This window comes from Triturus cristatus, chromosome 3_1 (genome assembly GCF_964204655.1).
Source record: "Triturus cristatus chromosome 3_1, aTriCri1.1, whole genome shotgun sequence".
NCBI lineage: Eukaryota > Metazoa > Chordata > Amphibia > Caudata > Salamandridae > Triturus > Triturus cristatus.
Window position 1 is genome coordinate 908244571 of NC_140583.1, and position 19544 is coordinate 908264114.

The following is a 19544-nucleotide window of genomic DNA, read 5'->3' on the forward strand; positions in this document are numbered from 1 at the left end:
TTTTGCAAAATTTGTCTTTACCTTGATAACTGACTAAAGTTTATTAATCTAACTGACAAGCCAGCAGGTAGGCTTAAATTATTGCAAGAATGTGTGATGAGCTATGTGTGTCCCTTTGGAAAGCTAGTGCCACTGAATATCAATGTGCATGGATGATAAGAACCAAAATTAGGATTAAAGGTTGCTGTGCAAAGGGAGGAGTGAAGAGTTTACTACATTGAGGACATACATCAAGAAGTTAATCATTAAAAATCAAAGTCTCTCAGTTTCTCTCAGTTTTATATTGGAATTATGGTAAAGCAGTGTCCAACTTCAGAACAGGAAATTTAGTGCATAGGATCCCTAGTCCTTATTAAACATAGCTTTCACTGTAAAGAAGGAAGCTCAGTAAGGATTTAGGTAAATAAAACCAAGTAAAACCAGACCTGTTATGCAACTGTAATGAGGAGGGTCTGTAAAAACAGAGAAAGGAACATTTATCTTGGTATAAATTCACACACTGGTGTTATTCACTATTCAAAATTAGACTCATGTTTTTTTACCATATGGTTACTCGGCGTAATCATTTTCACAGATGCTCTATGACAATGAAGCGGTTGACAAAGGTCTGTGGAGGTGAAGAAACTACCAACATCATTTATCTCTGCATAATTGAGCTGGTAATTTCATCTCAAATCAAATGTGTTATTCCCTGGGGGTTGAACAGTCATTTACTATTGCCAATAGTCTTTGATCTACAAGCCTACAAGCATGATATGCAAGATTCCCCTTATTGATGAAAGGTCCCAGCTAACAAAGAATAAAATATCCATGAGAGATTCAACTGACATTTAACAACTCTCTAGTTTTTGTAAATGATGACAAAATTAGTTATGTGTACATAGTTTCAGCTGTCAAAAAATAGAGTGCTATACATCCAAATATAGGAAGTGTACAGCTGTTGGGAGGGGATTGTCAAGGTGGTTTTATGAGCATACACCATTGTCCTGGAGTACCCTAATTTAAATTTCTACTATGTTTTTGATTTTCTAGCCTCAACATGCATGCTAAACATCTGTACACACAGAGAGTTCTGGACTCTGTGATCTGGTGAGGGACACGATCTGTGTCCCCTTATTAAGAGGGACTACTGTTCCCTTGGCTCTCATGTGCATGGCAATTGTGACAGCATGTGTTTTAATGGTTCTTGCAGAGCAGTCTTTTTCCCTGTTATCAGCACTAGGTGAGTTTCCAACCAGTCTCATCTCTCTCTGAAGTTCAACGTAAGCCTTACATGGTCGGATCCCCTGTTAATTCCTGTATGCCAGGGTATTGTATGCATGTGCCATAGGTATATGTATGTTTGTGTAGGAGCAATATGTCCACTGTTGGACTGTTAATCAGTGGAATTCATCTGGCACTGCCATGGTAAGCATGCATTACAAAATGGAGGTTAGAGGTAGCATTCCAGACTAGAACTGTGTATAGCTAGTATTGTTGAGGTATTTGTGTAGCAAAAACTCATAACTGTAAGTGGCTAGAGAAATGGCATATGTCTAAAATACCCCATTTCTGTGTCATGCCTTTTGTTCCATCCTGAAGCTATATCATTAGATTAGATGGAGAGTGTGGGAGTCTGGAGACAGTGATCCCCTCAGAAGTGTGGGGTTAGCTTTTCTCAGGGCCTGGCTCCTTTGCCTACTCAGAGGTGCTGCTTACAAAAGGCTGATAGTATCAGAGGTGAGGGGGTCTCTCACTTTTTCCTTGAGTTATGAGTTTGATAAAGTGGAAAACCCCATTGTCACCTTGTGCTGCCTGCCATCATCTGTAGAAAAGTGTTTTTCTTGGAAGCAGAGGGATTTAAATAGTCAAGAAATTTCCTTCAACTGGTTCTAGAACAGCACTTGTGGAAAAAGAAAAACCATGCCTAAGAAACGAGAGTCAGACATGAACTGAAAGTGATAGTAAATGCTCCAGGACCTCTCTACCAGAAAACCTTTGAGATCCAGCTACAGAAACCTTTGAGATCCAGTGCTTATGTACTTGACAGGTAGCCTCTGAGTTGAGGATAGATCAACTGAAAAAGTCAGCAATTACTTAAAGAAGACGGTGTGGGTCCGTGATGGTAAAGGTGCCTGGCCTGGCCCGTTGAGAGAGGGGTAATGGAGTTGTGTGTCAGAATATTGTGCTAAATTAATATAGTAGCAAAAATATCGATATCCATTGGTAAATATGGTACATAGAGATTTACTATTTTTAACTGCACATTAATGTATCTTGAATATATTGTAAAGGTAAACATAGGTGGGGTAAGAATTGCAAACATATTTGTGTTCCATACTGGTTGCTGGAGTTATCTTAGCAGGAGGCGTCTGTACAGAAGATGAAGCTTGCAGTAGTTGTCTGACAAATCAGCTGCTGAATGGAGCAGACTGACCCACTAAAGAAATTGCCAGCTCACACCAAGAGTGTGCCATCTGCTGCATAGAGCTGTGGTGAGCCCTCTGCAGCTGCAGGTTGTGTCCCCGTTGACTCTCATTGAGTCTTGCCACATTCTTGGTCTCCTTCCTGGCCTGGGAGCAATCAGAGTGGTGGCTGGCATGAAATAGCAGAAGACAACTCTAGCCTGATTAAAACGATTGGAGAGAGGCTCACTGTGTCTCCTCCTCAAGTGGTGCTACACAGAGAAATCCGCAACCACATCTGACGGTTGTGGCTGAGAACTGAACTGAACTGTGCTCAAGAAGCACATGAAGCCTAAAGGATTGAAGGAGCTGTGGTGTCTGCAGTTGCTGCTGTGACCTGACTGTGCTTGAACTGGTCTGTTCACCCTGTCAACCTGTATTGGGACCATAGAGCACAGGCTACTGCGATGGATACTCACTTGAACTCCCATGGACTTGATCGAAGATCTGTGAGGGGCTGGGAATTTTTACTTGAGCCTCAGCCTGATTGTCATTCGTGACCATGTTCAGTTCTAGTAGCATGAGGCATATGTACCCTCAGGAGTGGATCCAAAGAAACTTCTCCAAATTAAACTGGACAGCTAGGGGATCTCCAAGGGTTAACTCTACGGAAAAGGTTTGAAGTGATATAAAGGGACCTGAAATAAGGCAAGTCAATTATTACTCATGGGACAGTGTGAGACTATGCTCTAACTAATTTCCTTCATTCCAGTCCACCAGACTTTTTGAGTGAATCATCTGAACCAACATGCCCTAACGCTATAAACCTGAATCCTTGGCTGCAACTTCAAAGAAATGGTAATAAATAACTCTTCAGAAGACAAAAATGCTGCCATAAATTCAAAGTGAATGAGTCAAAATAGGAAAAAGCATGAAAGAGGTTCAAATAAGAAAGGAACAAAAACCAAGGGAAATCTCCTATTGGAAGAAGGATGAGAAGGGAGGAACTATCACAAGCTCAGTACAAAATTGTAAATGCAAAATCAGTCAAGGCAGGAAATCTGGAGCAACTAGAGCAATCCCATCAAATTAAGTGTCATACTGAAGAAGTTGCTGAGCCACATCCCTTCTTTGGCTACTATCTAACATGGATAGTTGTAAAGTATTTACCTCAAAGTAGAGGTCTCTCTTCACTATGTGCTTTTTTATAGCCCTTTTCCTGTGACCTGCTCTATAAAGACAAAGCTTAATTTACAGCAACTTCCAGCTTCTTGCATTGTGTCTGGATTGGCAGAAGCTCCTTCTTGTATGGACTGCAGCTCCCCTGACTCTATGGGACTGTTATATGGAGATGGCGATAATCTGCTGAAGCTAACTCTTTCCCTGTGACTAGGCTATGTGCACTGGGTGAAATAGAGTGGGAAATTTGGTGGTAGGATAAGTGCATCAGCTCTCAATCCTAACTGACCACTCCTCTGCGCAGCCTCCTTGGTAAAGCACCTGGCACCCGTAGGATGACTTGAACGGGAAGATGGAGACCTCATGATTGAAGTCCTGCTGCAGCTCTCAAGGACAAACCTTATCCTTAATGCTAAGAAAGCCACTAAGTCAGAACACATGTACTAAAGACTGTCCTACCGGCCCCAAAAACAGGAAGCTCTTCATTCTTCATGCTGGGAGCCTGCACCTATGCAAGCTACTAAGCTTACCTATGAAGACACATAAGTAGGCTCAGTGTCCCTGATACAATTGTTGTGCTATATTGAGACTTTGGTGCAATAAGGTACTTTGCCTCGCTATGTGACAAAGCACTGACTTCATTCCTTTACTGAACAGTATTTTGTTGATTATGTTGAGTATGTCCAGGGCTGGTCACCTCGCTTCCTTGAGAGTCAAGCACTACATGTGAGTACTTTGTGCTCAGTTATCAGTGTTCAAAATAGGTTGGCCCTGGGACATCAGTCCTCACTTGATGTCCAGTAACCCACTGTGGGGTGGGACTCCAGAACTGGCTCTGACCAGATAACACTGACTGTTTTGTATAAGTATGTTATGAAGGCATATCTCTGCCTATTGTCCTTTAATTTCAATCCTGTAGCTAGTCTGACAGAGTGAGGATACTACAGTTTATACTAGTATCATGTTATGGTAAAAATAGCTAATCATTTGTTTTTTAGTAAATCATCCTGGTATCCAATTGAACTTTGAGGCGCTACATATCTTTTATAGCATATCACTGAGCAATTCAAGAGAGAGAACAGCATTATATGGATAAAGTAAAAACAAAGGGAAAGCTCTCAAATTGAATGTGTTATTGTGTGCTTCATGGTGCCTAGAAAACAGGATTTGAGTCAATTGAGGGTGGGGCGCTTGACATATAATGGTCACATATTAAATATTTTAACAGTTTTGGACTTGGTTACAGCCAGGCTGCTTGCCTGAAATTTGAGGATTTAAGTGAGCAGGTATGTGAATATCCTTAAAACCTAGGATGAACCACTTTGTTTTTTCTGACCACAGAACATCAGACAGTAATTACATGTTATTGCCCTATGAGCACACAAGGCAGAAGGTGTTAACTACTGTCAATCTACTGCTTCAACATTATGGACCAAAGACAAGCTGCATAATGAGGAGAGGGGCAATTCAGAGAGAGTAGATCACGAAAGCAGGTGGGTCATAAGTCTGTTAGTGCCCATCCGGCTAAGGCCATCCAGCAAGAGCTCTTTAGCAAACCATCTGCCTATGTCTGTTTCTTCCCAAATGCAATAATCCTAGAATATAAGCAAAAATGGTAATTAGTGCCAGCATTTTGTGCATTTTGATTGAATGAACCAATCTCTGCATTGCTTACATGGTGTAGTGGCTTTTATGGATAAGACATAAACAGTTGAGGCTCATCCTTTCTACAACATTTACATCTGGCATCAGAAAATGAGTCTTATTTCAAGGCATTTTACAAGGCACCATTGCAGAGTTTTAAATAGAAATAAATAAAACATTCACTTTGGAATGGAAAGACAAGTGACCTTTTGTCTGGAAAGTAAAGTATACAGAGCAGAATGAGGAGGCTTGACATTTTATCTTGATGACTATTAATGATCGCCATCAGTGCCTAAGAATGTGTGAGATTGTGTATGGACGAGATAATAATACGTTGGAGTTAAATATACATACTCATAAGTTTCATTCAGACTCAAGGCCTGTGTTTCCTAGCTGTAAATAGAGTGGATTAAATTTTGTATTCATTTTCTAATTGTTTTTGCAATAAATAGATTTTATTAATGTATATTTATTTCTTGATTTTCTTTTGTACTGGTTCTTTTACTTGGTAGTTTTTATTTATACTCCCTAAAATATTTTGGGTGAATAAGATACCTGTCTTGATGGGTTACAACATGAGTAGTCCATTTGCACGTGTAGCAATGCAATGCAATTATTCATTGTTTCTCAAACAACAATTGCTTGCATTGCAGTCCCAGGCAGGGAACTCTTTAATGTCCACTCCTCTATAAATGGAGGGACGAGCGACACTTTGGCCTACGTGTCAGACGTAGGTGGGCTGTCTGCTGTCACTCCCTGTGTTTCATCTCTTCTTGATAGGGACAAATCACGTTGGAGACCAGGAGCTCAAATTCCTCCAGCAGGACAATGCTGAATATTGCAGCTAGGCAGGGCTCCACAAGGTCATATACCTTCAGTACAAGATCCAGGTGAAATATATTTCTTCACAGCAAAAAACCTCAAGTGGAACAATCCTGGAAATCTTACCGACCAAGGTTGCACCTTTTTTTGGTAGCCTGAGCATCTTATCATAGTCCCATGAGAAATCACCAAAAGCATCATTCAATATCACCAGAGATGTCCCACCAGCCTGCCAGGACAATGGAGGTTCAGGCCTCTGAATTCTTGGCAGGGGACTGTCCACCACATTTTGAGTTACCGGTCATCTGCATGACATTTTTTTCAGTGTGCCTGTCAGTGCAGTGTATGCCCATGAAGGCAGAGAAGAATGACACACTCAGCATTCTTTCTGAAAACCTATAAAAAATGGCAAACTCAGTAATACTTCTGAAAAATTGTTTCTGTATTATGGGGAAAAAAACTTCCATATCGGGATCTTGTTTCAGGAGAAAGATGAACATGAAGTTCTCTTGCTGATCTTCAAAACCATTGATTGTTTTCCCTTCCTGGGTCTGCCATACCTTGTCTTGTGTAGCCAGGGAGGAAAAAATAGTGACCTAAATCGGGCAAGGCAACAGTTACTGTTATCTCGCAATCCAGTGATAGAGTGATTGCCAGAATAAGGGTTTCTGTGCACACAGCTGGTTGAACCTCCACTAGAGGAACCCTAGTGGCTCCTGAAAGGGGGAACCAGAAGGCTGGCAGAAAGGGCATATGCCGTTTATCTGCCCCAAGCGCTAAAATACTTCCTAAGTGCCATTTTTATGCTGGTGGTGGAAACCGTCCCCCTAATCACTGCTGCAGGTTCCAGACTTCCAGAGGAGGACCCTATGATTGAGGTCTCACTCCAACAGGAGCTCCTGTAGGGTTGTAGTCTAGTCACAACTTGTCAACTGGCTCCTCACACACAGAAGCCCTTCTTTGGTAATTTCTGTCCCTAAGGTTAACAGAAGGCTAACCAGTTGGCTGTTTGAGATCACATCCTCTCTCTCATTACAAGTAGAGAGGAGTACAGGCCTTAATTCTTCCTTTATCATGCCCAGAAAGAACATATGTCTTTAGTTTCAATACTAAGTTTGCTTATGTTAAGAGGAAATGGTGGAGGACAGCCAATTTTATACTTTTGTACTAATCTTTTGACTAGTGATGACTAACAACCTCCAGTCAAATCCCAAAATAATTTTCACAGTTCTGCCTGTCATCCTTTTCAGCAATTCCTACTTGCTGAAACAATCTCAGAGTGCCCTACCCTGGGGTTTTTCAAGATGTTAGGATCCCCATCCTTCTGTCCAGAGCTTCCAAACCATCTCGAAGGGGTTACTTATTAGAATGAGGATCCTTACAGGACAAATCTCCCGTGACTTTTTCTGGAAATGAATCCTCTCTGTTAGACCTGTCAGCCTTTGGCTGGTATTCCCTCAAATATTTGCCTTCGCTCCTCCGGTTTGCTGAATTTGTTTTTGTTGGCCGCATGACTGTGCACTTTACGAGTGCTAAATTACTTGTACTCTCTCCTTTAAACTTGTTGAAAGTGGCTTACACCCAATTGGCATGTTTAATTTACTTGTAAATCCCTAGTAAAGTGGTACTTCAGGGACCCAGGAGCTGTAAATAAATTCTGCTGGTAGACTTGCGGCACTGATTATGCCACCCACTTATGTAGCCTTTTAAAATATGACCCAGGCCTGCCTTCACAACCTGTCTGTTTTGTCTTAAACTGCAATGTTTGTCCCGGCAAAACTAAATTATTGTCAGGTCTAAACCTTCTTTTTGAATACATATAAGTCACCCCTAGGTTAAGCCCTAAAAGCTGATAGGGCATAGTACATTATATTAAAAAATTTGGACATGTGCTTTTAGGTTTTACATGTCCTGATAGTTAAAAACTCTCAAATGTGCTTTTTATCATTGCAAGGCCTACCTCTCCCAAAGGATAACATTGGGTTACCTTATTACATTAATTAAGAGATAACTTTTGAATGAGAGCAGGTAGGAAACCCATGTTTCCTACCTAGGAAACTCATGTTTGAGTTTATGGTAAAGGCAGACTTTAAGGCCCTGATTAGGATAGCTGGCAGTCAGACCGCTGCCTGCTATCACGGTGGTCAGAAGACCGGCTGACGAGCAGGAGGAGGTCCGACTGCCCAATTATGATGTGACCCCCAAAGTGCTCCTTTACACGGCAGCTTGTGCTTTGGCACAGGAAAACAGCTTTAGCAGAAGACGGCATGTAAAGGAGTACTCCCTGCACATTCATGCACCAGGTACCATGCACCATGTGGTGCATGGCACACGGTACATAGAGGTGCGTGATGGCACTTTACAGTGGCCCACGACAGACGGGGGCCCTGTTTGGGGCCCACACAATCTGTTTCCAAAAGCCTTTTCATGGTGATCTAGGAACTTTTTATGGCAGTCTTTCTGACATGAAAAGGCTGTCGGAAAGGGATAGCGTAATTCCTACATCTGTGCCTGCCTTTGCACCGCCTCCATACAGGATTACGATTCTGACCATTGCCCCGATACGATCACTGATCCTGTTGGAGGTGGTGGACTTCTCCCCGACTGCCTAGGGTCTGACCGCCAGGATTCTAATCCTCCAGTCAGCCCAAAGGGCAGTTGGCAGTCTGACCACCACCAACAGCCTGTCGGTGTGTGGTCCGACGAGCATCAAAATCAACCCCTAAGTCACAATTCTGAAAAAGCCACTTTTAGAAAGTTGGCATTTTCTTGTCTCAACCATTAGGTGCCTGTGTCACATGACTAGGTGTTGTTAGCAGCTGGTCTTTGTATATTCCTCCCAGAGAATATCCTAATAGAGGGTCTGGTGTTGGCAGGATGGGCCATCCTGGCTTGATGGGGGGTGGACCTGTCACCTACCACAATTGCACTTCAAAGACACTGGCCCAGCACACTCACAAAGGACCTCTCGTCAGCTTATTGTCAATAATTCAATCAGTGGATTTATATAACACAACTATAATCACCCAAAAGGGTATCCAGGCACTTGAGGGTCATGATGGATCAGGTGACTCAATCCAACAGTCAGGTCTTAAGTGCTCCCCAAAATTCCAGTAGAGAGGTGGGCATCCGTAGCTGCAGAGGGAGGTCATTCCAGGTTTTCTCTGCAAGCTAGGAGAAGCAGTGTCCTCCGCTGTTGCTTTGGTGGATGCGAGGGGTGTGGGTGATTGAGAAGAAGGCGGAGCGTATTTGTCTGGTAAGATGATGGATGTTCAGGTGGTGTTTGATGTAGGCTGGTCCTAGGCTTTTCAGTGCTTTGTAGGCTTGGATCATCAGCTTGAATTGGCATCTCTTTTGTTGAGGGAGCAAGTGGAGTTTTCTGAGTTGGAGTGATTTGGGCCTGTCTTGGAAGGTCAAGAATGAGAGGGCGGCGGAGTTCTGTATGGTCTGGATTCTGCAGAAGGTGTGTGGTAATTTAGCATAGAGTGCTTTGCTCTAATTTATTTGGCTGCTGATCAAGCCTGAGTGATGGTACATCTGGTGTTCAGGGGGGCCACTTGAAGACTGTTTATAACATATGAATTGTGAGAAGGCAGACAGAGGAGACTGTGTTGATCTGGGACTTTATGGTCAGTTTCCTTTCAAAGAATATGCTGAGGTTTCTGGAGTGGCTGTTCGGTTTGGGTGATGGTCCTAGTTTTGAAGGCCACCAGGAGTCGTTCCAAGGGGTGGTTTTGTCGCAGGTGATCATCACTTCTGTTTTGTCCATTTTGAGCTTTAGACAGTTGTCCTTCATCCAGTTGGCAGGCTCTTCATGCATCTATGTGTAGTGTTGTGTCAGTCAGCAATAATGGAACCCTTTTGACTCCTGATGGACCCCGTAGAACAGTGACGTAAGTAAAATTAATGCAAAATTAGAATGTTGAGTTGATGGATACATGCAGATTAACAAAGACATGTAATACTAAGCTCCATGTGTGGCGTAGTCATTGGTGGGTTCCCAGGCTAGGTGTACTTAGCATTTGACCTTTGTGTATTCCTCCCAAACAGTATCATAATAGGGGGTGTGGTGGTGGCAGAATGGGCCATCCTGGCTTGATAGGTTGGGTGGTGGACCTGTCATCTATGACAATTGCACTTCAAAGGCACTGGCCGAGCATACTCAAAAAGGACATCACACTAGTCGATTGGGCCCCCAGAGAAACAGGGAACAGGACAGGAAGGTAGGAAATTCCAGTGGGAAAACTCCAGAAGCCTCTTCCACTTTATAGAGGTCACCAGGTAAACAAATAGGACCTTCAGACGCCTCCTCTGTACACTGCTAGGCAAGTGGTTAATTCAGAAGAAGGACGCTCTGCTGCCCTGTGGCTTGATGCCTGTCATGCTTGCTGAGAAGGAACACTGGACCTGCTCCCTTCTTCCCAGGCTGATTGACTCCAAGGGTCAGCTGTTCTGAGCTACACAGACATAAAAAGCTCCAGAGACCTCTGAGCATCTGCCTAGTTGACCTTCTCCCTCACCCTGCAACTTGACGTGCAACTGCCACTGCTCAAGCCCTGCTAACCTCTTCAAGATTGAGTATCTGATCCTCAAGAGTTGCCTCTGCAGTTCCTGGGCCCTTGAATGGCATCAGAAGGCCCTCTACAGAATAAAAAATGGGAAATCCTGAAGTTTCGAACTCTTTGAGACAGTGGCCAGGCCCATTTGTGGCAAGGTCCTGGCTCCCATGCTGACTGCCAACACAAAGCTATGGTGAACCAGACTCTTCGCACTACAAAGCCCGCCAGCGACGACCGGCAACACGAGATCTGCACTTTGCACTACAGCATCGACAGCTCGCGGTGACCGCTAATGTGAATCTCCAGCAACGACCGTCCTCGATGCTTGACAGGATGTTCATGGCTCAGCTAAGACCGTTTGTGATGCCCGCCCTGCTCTTTGTGCTACAGTGATGACCATTTGCTCTTTGTAGACTCCTCTACAGTGAACAGAACTCTTTGTGCTGGACTTTCGAAGGTTACTTTTTCAGCAGCTAACCTGGTCCCTTATCCGGTCCACACTCCATCACTGTCGGACTGAATTTGTGACTTTCACCTGGTCTCACATGACCAGATTACCACAAGTGGCGCTTTGCACTTTTAGGTGCTATTTACCTGAAATCTTTATAATTACATATCTTTGGTTCTCCTGATTGAATTTTTATCGTTTTGGTGTCAAATAATTTATTATATTTGTGCCTATTGTTCTAAATTGCTGTATGATTTTTCTTTTGTTGTGTTATCATTTTATTCCTGTTTGAGTGCTGCATAAATACTTTACTCATTGCCTCTAAGTTAAGCCTAACTGCTTTTGTGGCAAGCTACCAGATGGTTAATCACAGGTTAATTCAGTGACATTTTGCGGGTCACCCTAAAAACAACCCAATGCCTCACACTCTCTGAATAGGAGAAAAGGCAGGATCTCTGGGAAGGATCCTTGTTCTGAAGCCTTCCTAGCCTTACAAGGTCCTGTTTAGTTTAAACATTGAAAAGAGTAGGAATGAACCTGGTCCTTTGTGATGACACCTGTCTTACTGTTCGCTTCCATATCCCATATTCTAGGGTATGTAGCCAGCCAGAAGTGCCTTTTCAACTGTTTCAGGGCAGAAAGGTAAGGAAGGTCTTAAGAAAGGTTTAATTAATCACTGTCAAGAGAGAAAAGGCCAGCATATCTGAATAAATTAATGCTACAGCTCCCAGGCACCAGAAAGTGTTTTTTAATCTTACCGTTTTACAACATTTAGCAACCATCTATTATCACCACTGACTGCATTGTTGCTAATTATTAAATACACAGTAGGAATTCACCTTATAGAATTTTTCTGGCCCTCATTGCAGAATGTGATTTTGAATTACAAGTAGGATTTCTCCATGGGAAAAGCCATGGTAGTCTTTAGAGTGAAAATAGCACTTGTTAGACAGTGACTGTAGCAGGATGCTCTTCTTGGTATTTATTTAGAATGCCCCACTTTTATTAAGCTTGTTTCATTGGGGTCCACAAGGCACAGCTAGGGGTGGCTTAGCTAATGTCCGAAAGTGATGTTTGTAACATACCAAAATGCTTTCTATTGACATGTGTTGCTATGTTGTTTCAGAATGAAGTCATTCAGGCTACAAAGGTAATCTGGAAGCTACTCTTTTGCAGTCAGCCATGTGGGTGGTGTGAATGTACATTTGAAACCTCATGTAAACTTTACTTTTAAGCCCCTGGTAAATATCCTGTTACTCAGGTCTAAGCACACCAAATGGGGGTCAGCTAACTTTGCACAAGGTTTATGAGTCAGAGGACATGTGCCGGGAGACTAACTGACAGGCTTACAGTATGTATATCTGGTATATAAAGATGCAACACATTTGGGATGACCACACAGAAAGGTGAACATTTTACATGCCTTCCCCCTGCTACATTAGAAATATTGCCAACAACAATCAGCCTCTCCATGCCCTGGTGACAGTGCAGTAGCCCTGCTCCACTATAGGAGAAGATACACTTTAGTTCTGTTCCAAATCCACGAGTGTCTACAACTCAGCTGAGGGAGTAAATAAAATATAACGAGTTTCTGTAGGGGTGTCGAGAATGTCGAGGCCTGTGTTGAAAAACAGAAATAGGGGCAAAAAATAATAAGAATGAAAATTGGTACAAAAGTGCCAGGAAATTGGTCCTCAAAGCCGTATCCAAATTTGCATTGCATTTTCATTTGTCTGACCCTGCCCTTGTACTGTTGATGGACTCCCATCTTTGTAAACTGAGCTTGCAAATACACAAAACTTACAAATATCACACGTGCTTGTACCACACACTTGTCAAACACACTTTTATGAAGCAAGTGTACACTAAGCATACATTAATATTTTTGCATAAATTTAGCCTCCATCCAGAAACAACTTTACGGATTAGCCAAATATGTTCTAGGATCATCTTTTCATGCAAAGGATTCAGGCAGCCGCATGTGAACACACACAAACAACATTTAACTGCTTCTATCATGCTCAGTCAACAACTAATTAATCAGTATCACAGCTTGCTATGAACATTATGTCTCACATCCTGAGTGGTTCATCTGGATAGTTCCTTGCATGATTCTTTTCTTGAGAAAAATATTGTTTTGCAAATCACAGACTTGCAGTTTTCCATTGGTGATTCACACAGGACAGACAGGTGGTATTGCTTTGCACTGAATTTGTGAGCAGAAAAAAAACGATATTGTTGGTTTCCATTCTTAACTGAAACACCTCTCTTTTGAGACAGAATATTCAAAGAGCAACAATGATTTTTTAGAGGTAAACGCATTCGGGATGGGAAGCGAACTATATTTTCTTAATTACGTGGTACTGTCTGTGATGTAAAACAGAAAGAAAGAAAGAAATCGAGAAAGGAGACTGAAAAGGAGAAAGAGAAATAGATTGAAAGCGAAAGAGAAAGACAGCAAATACTGAGAGAGAGGGAAACAGAGAGAGAGAGAAATTGATGCTCTGCCATCCTAGGTCCTGATTAGGAGTGGGAACAGTGTTAGGAGTGATGATTAACACACCCGGTAAAATCTGACAGGGATGAGTTCAGAGTTACTGGATAGGTTTAACAATTACCACCTATAACACGTTTTGGCCTCAAAATGAGGTATACCGTGGATTATGGTGTTTAGGGTAACTACATTGTTCAGTCTCAATCCAGTAATCCTGAATTTACAGGCATTTTTCACTCTTTATATTTGTATAGGTTTGACCCGCTGAAATGCAATGAGGGATGCTATTTTTATCACACCTGATAATTACAGGCAACACTTATTACTTGAGATCCCTGAGTGAGCAGGTGTTTGAGCAGGGATTGCAATTTACTGGTCCACTCGCAATGAGGGCTAAATTGTTAGAAGATTTGTGTTTCTTATAAGAATGAACCATCTCACGAATGCAAGCCTGGCACGATGCTCTCTGACATTCCATCTTTCCATGGAAACGAGAGCAGAATGCGTGCTTTTCAGTTTTTTTTATTTCTGAATATTATGAGTTCCGACAACCTATCTTCCAGTTATTTTATTTGATGTGACATGACTAAGAATCCATAGACATTTTCAAGTCGTCGACAAATCCTGGAATTCAGTGGTTAAATAATCCAGTGGAGAAGTCTCAAATGTTTGTTTTTACAAAATATAAATACACAGTTCAAAGGCAATGGTTCACTAAGAAAGCGCTCAGAAACTCAAGGAAGTTCAAGGTTTTTTCATTCCTTTTTCAAGAAGTTGAAATGAATCACTATCTTTTCCAGCACAAATATGTGTTCTTTAGAATGAGAAGATATGGGTACTGTTGTATGGTACAGTTGTATGGAATAGTTGTATGTCACACAGTGACTAATAAGACATCTCCTTCTCCTAATTCCATGTTTTGTTTGTAAATTGGACCCAGTCTTGGTCACAGTCACGGTCTGTGAAAGCAATTTATTTCTATATTTTATGATTCTAAATCAACCCCCCCCCTCCCAGTCTTCTTATCACTTCAGAGTGTTTCTACGTGAGGGACGACTGCAGTGGTAGTTTGTGTTGTATGAGTTCAGGCACTGAGGATAATGGCCTGGCTGTTGAGTAAAGGCCTCCCTCGGTGGGGCAAGTGAGAACTAAGGCTGACCACCGAGGAGTTCAATGCCAAAATCTAGTCAAAAGATGGCTAAACGATGAACAGTCATTTTCACGTGTGCAGTAGATAGAACATATCTTTTCAGGCCGTATAGATGGAGCATTTTTATTTAATTGAAGAAGATAAGATAGGCTAGGGTGTAGAGTGTCAACTCAGTACCTAACGAATGTTTTAATCAATGCAAAACCATCTACCTTCAATAAATCAGTCAGTGTGTGGCCTGATGTACAAAGATCAGGCCGCAAAATACAGATTTTTAAGAACCAACTTATTAGTTTATTGCCTGGTTCTTAAAATCTTTGTAGGTCGCAAAAATACTGGTCTTAATTTGCACTCAATAAAGATTTTTAAGAAGCAGTCTATGGACTAATAAGTTGATTCTTAAAAATCTGAATCGCACACGGTCCCAAGTAGTGGTCTATGGAACAAACCTTTTTTTTTTTTACATTCACACAAGGGAAGGGTTCCAAAAGGGTCTTCTTCACTTGTGTGAATGCATTACCATGTTCTTTGAAGTGTAGGTTAATTTTCACTGATTTGTGACTGGATTTCAGTCACACAATTGTGATATGTCATACAGGTTTGGTATTTGGGAGAGAAGCCTACAACACACTTGTTCCAGAAATCATACCGGTGTCCATTAGGAAAACACGTTTTAGGGGTCAGAAAAGTTTCCTACTAGAGAATTAGTTCATAGGAAAGGCATTTTAGCACTTGCAAATGCCTAATTGAATAATTTGTGACTGTTAAAATACTTAAAACATCTGGCCCTCGGTTTTAAACACATATAGCAATAGAGAGCTTCAGTGAGCCCCGTCTGGAGTCTCAAAAGGTATGGCACTAGGAGTATATATCTGGAAAGGATGAAGTTTTGATGAATAGTTGGGTCTCATTCTCATACCAGTGGATGGACACTCATTTATCCTTGAATACCAAGCTCAGACGATCCTGATAAAAATGAAATAGAGTAGCACTAAAAATATAGCCTTAAAATTCACTACAAAACATTAGTGCTTCATATGAAATGTGTTCAACAATCTTGACCAGTTAATAATATTTGGAAAAGGAAGTGGGGGGATATTATCAAGCACCGCATTAAAATTATCGCCGCTTTAGCGGCAGAAAACTGCCGCTAAAGCGGCGACAATGGGCTTGATAATATGCCGCACAGAATTGCAATAGAAGCCCATGTTGACACCAGAACATGGGCTTCTATGGGAATTCTCAAGGGCATAATATTAAGTCCATTATCGCCGCTTTAGCTGCAGTTTTCTGCCACTAAAGGGGCGATAATGTTAACGCTGTTTCTTGATAATATGCCCCGTGGTGAGCCAGAGCTAGACTGGGTCTGTAGGAAGGCTTGCTTATGCTAGGGTAATCTCACTTAATTTCAGTATTTCATTTGTGAAATGCGCAAAGTCCATGCTGTTTTGCATATTACAAAGGTTTGCTAGAGTTTTCCTCACAGGAGATTAATTTGAGTAGAAAATGTCCTGCCAAGAGACATTTTTTCCTCAAACTCATCTCCTGCTGGCACATACATTGTGTGACTTTTTGTGTATTGGATACTTTTGTGGAAAAATGTTTATTAAGATTCCCCAAAAATTTATTTTGCACAATTTGACAATAACATGTATTTTGTAAAAATAACATTTTGCACAGCCGTACTCAAGATCTGGCCACGGACTGGGCTCATGTGGACCTCCAGGGTTTGAATCAGTGTGGTCAATTGTATTGCAGGTCAAAGAAAGGTGCAGAATAAAATAAATGTCATCCAACAGGTGTACATTTGATGTTTCACTGCTTTATCTTGCAAAACAGCCTGACTGGTCTCTCATCAACTTTATTCTTCATTGGTGTAGTTGACCACTCAATTAGAGACACTTCTCTTGTGTGCTTTCCCTACCTCACGCATTATGAAGATGGCTCAGCATTTGGGGAGAAGACACATGGCTGGGTTAATTCTCTTCAGGATTGGAGTGTGAGGGCCATTTGTTTTACAATTCATGGACTATTTTGTGGGTAAGGCTTGTGTTGATCAAGGAGAGGAATAGGTGGAAATTGGTCTTGGTGGAGCTTGCTGAATTTGAAGACAGATGAAAATGTTGGAGTAGTGAGAGGAGGGGTGATGTAGGCGTTGATTTTATGGAATGCGATTCTGGCTATGTTGGTAAGTAAGACAATTTGGTCTTGTACGAAGTTGTATTTGGTGGTGAGTATGACTAGTTTATAAGACTTTGTTAAAGCTTTTAGGCTGGTGCCTGCAATGAGAGATAAATAGATGCACTATGCAGGTTAGGTATTCCCTAATAGTGTCTCAAGGAGACATAATTTTTAAAGTATAGTTAGCTTTGTATAGCCCATTGATGTTCTGTTGAAGTGGGGCCTGGGAGTCAATTACTGCACAGATGTGATTGTTGTCAACATTAAATGAGAAGTTAATGTCTGTGTGTAGATGGATAAAAAGTTTGGGAAGGAGATCTTCATGTGCATTTCGTAGAATGTGCCTAGATGTTCTCTTAGGTTTAGAAAATGGAAGTGTGGAGTAGGAGGAAATAAAAAAGGGAAAATAAACAGTTTTTCTTTGGGGGGAGACCATTAACGCAAAGTTATCAATGATGAGGTTTAGGATTCTGTGCTTGTTGTTAGAGCTGGACAAAGGTGTGGAAATTGAAGGGATTCTCATATGAGATGACTGATTTTCTTTTGGGGTTGGCCCAATTGATATATTAAACTGCCAAGAAATATACTTTGGAAGACATCAGAAGGCTGAGCAAGATAGAATCAGTCATAAGAGGGAGAAGGCATGATGGCGGCTGCTTATTACGCCGCGTTAGCTGCCCTTCATGGCTCCAGTCTCATTTTGAAGACTGAAGGAGGAGAGAATCCTGGTGGCCCTTTAAATTAAGAAATACAGTATGTTGGGACTAACATATATTGTAAAGAAAGTTGGACAGCGGTACCTAAATGGGAAATTGGAAGTGGCTAACCCCAGCGGGTCGAGAGAGGCCGTGTTGCTGTTGCTGCAATTTTCTGGTGGCATGCTCGGCCATTTCAGTTGATGACTAAAGGAATGGTTTGGTTGTAAAATGCCCCCGAAATAAAAAAAAAACAGTGAAGGAACGAGCTGAAGCATCGGCATCGGCTATTCAGGTCCTGAAGACAGCAGCTGGGCAGAAGACGGAGGAAGCTGCTGTCTCTGCAGCAGAGAAAGGTGATGCTGGGGTAGGCAGGTATGACCGGAAACTTGTGCCGCAGAAATAGGAGGATTCGCTGTCTAGTGTGGAACCTCCGAGGAAGAAGCAACTGTTGATACCTGAGATCTTCATGGGAAGGGCTTTCGGACTCCCTGCTGTCTCAGAAAAAGCGAAGTGAGGAAGCTAGAGCATGTGGTAGGTGGCTTGAATCACATATGAACATCACCCGGCAGTTAAAGTGGGATTATTCTGCCACATTCCAAGGTACTCCACAAGGGGGGTGTTGCAGTAAATCCTGGTGTGGCAGATACTCCCACTATCGAGCTCATCTATTCTACACTAAAGCAGAAGCAAGGGAGTCCCAACTTGAGAATAAGAGAGCTCACTTAGCCACAAAGAAACTACAAGGGGCAATGCAAAAAGTTTACAAAATCTGCTCTGAAATGACTGAGTGAATTACTGCAGTGGAACAACGGAAAGAGGTATTGGAGGCCGCCGTCGGGACATTGGAAAAACAGCATTACATTCAGGAGTTCAAATTGGCAGAAATTATGTGGGAACTGGAGGACATTGAAAACCGCCACTGTAGAAACAATTTAAGAATTTTAGGTTTAGTTGAAAACGTAGAGGGGAATGATATCAGGTCAATCATGTTGGGCTTGCTGAAGGGGGCCTTCCCTGATTTAGCTCATTGAGATTGAGAGTCAAAGGTCCAACAAGTTCACAGTTAGTTTTCCTTTAATGTGAAAGAAAAATCAGCAATCCCAGCAGACTGAGAAGCCTAGAGCAATCTTGATGTGGTATGGCAATTTTATCTTACACCAGGCAATGTTTGACAAAGCAAGGCCGGAGATGAGGCCGTCACTTGATGGCCATACATTTTTGTGTCCGCCCAGACTTCTGTCACGTGACAGTTGAAAGAAGATGGTTCTTACGACAATTGTTCTTTCCCTTTAAGGGATTAGGTTGTGAAGTATTCTTGATGAATCCTGCCCACCTCAAGGTTATTTTTAAGGGAATGGCTCAGACATTTATGTTAGAGATAAAAGAATAAGAATTCTTAAAATAAATCTCTGGTTGGGCTGGGCAGGAGTGAGAATATGGAGGGGCATTTGGACTACGGTGTATATCAACTATTATATTTTGTAATAAAATGGCTGTTATTGGGCGTTCAACTTCATGAGTTAGGGAGGCGTCAGCTAGATTTTGGATATTTTTAGAGAGGGAGGTTTAAAACGCTTGCTTGCGCTTACGAATATGGTTAGCTGTTCGAAAGAAAGTGGGAATCGGTCGTCTTAACTTTTATACAACGCTGCAAAAAAGAAAAACATTTTAACGGAAATCCTTTGGGACTCTTACATCAGATGCTTCAAAGAGCGGGGTCAGTTTATTCTTGAAGATTTTGTAGGAGACAGCGGTATGAAAACGTTTGAAGCAATTAATAGTAATTTTGTTTTGGAGCATCACAAATTCTCCAAATATTTGCAGATAAAGGACTTCTTAGGGAAGAAATGAGGGGGTTTAAGTGGGTTCTCCAAGGTTGAATTAATAGATGTAATCATTGAGCAGAAGCCGTCAATTGGTGTTTTATATAGGATGTTGAATAGCCGGATGGTGGATGGCATAGATAAACACACTAGACGATGGCA

At 41.9% G+C, this 19544-nt stretch overlaps 1 protein-coding gene across 7 annotated transcripts in view; it reads left to right on the plus strand.

The window, feature by feature from the left end:
* The window catches only part of SLC4A10 (solute carrier family 4 member 10), a 951410-nt gene that overhangs the window by 408422 nt on the left and 523444 nt on the right, over window positions 1–19544 (plus strand). The window lies entirely within an intron of this gene.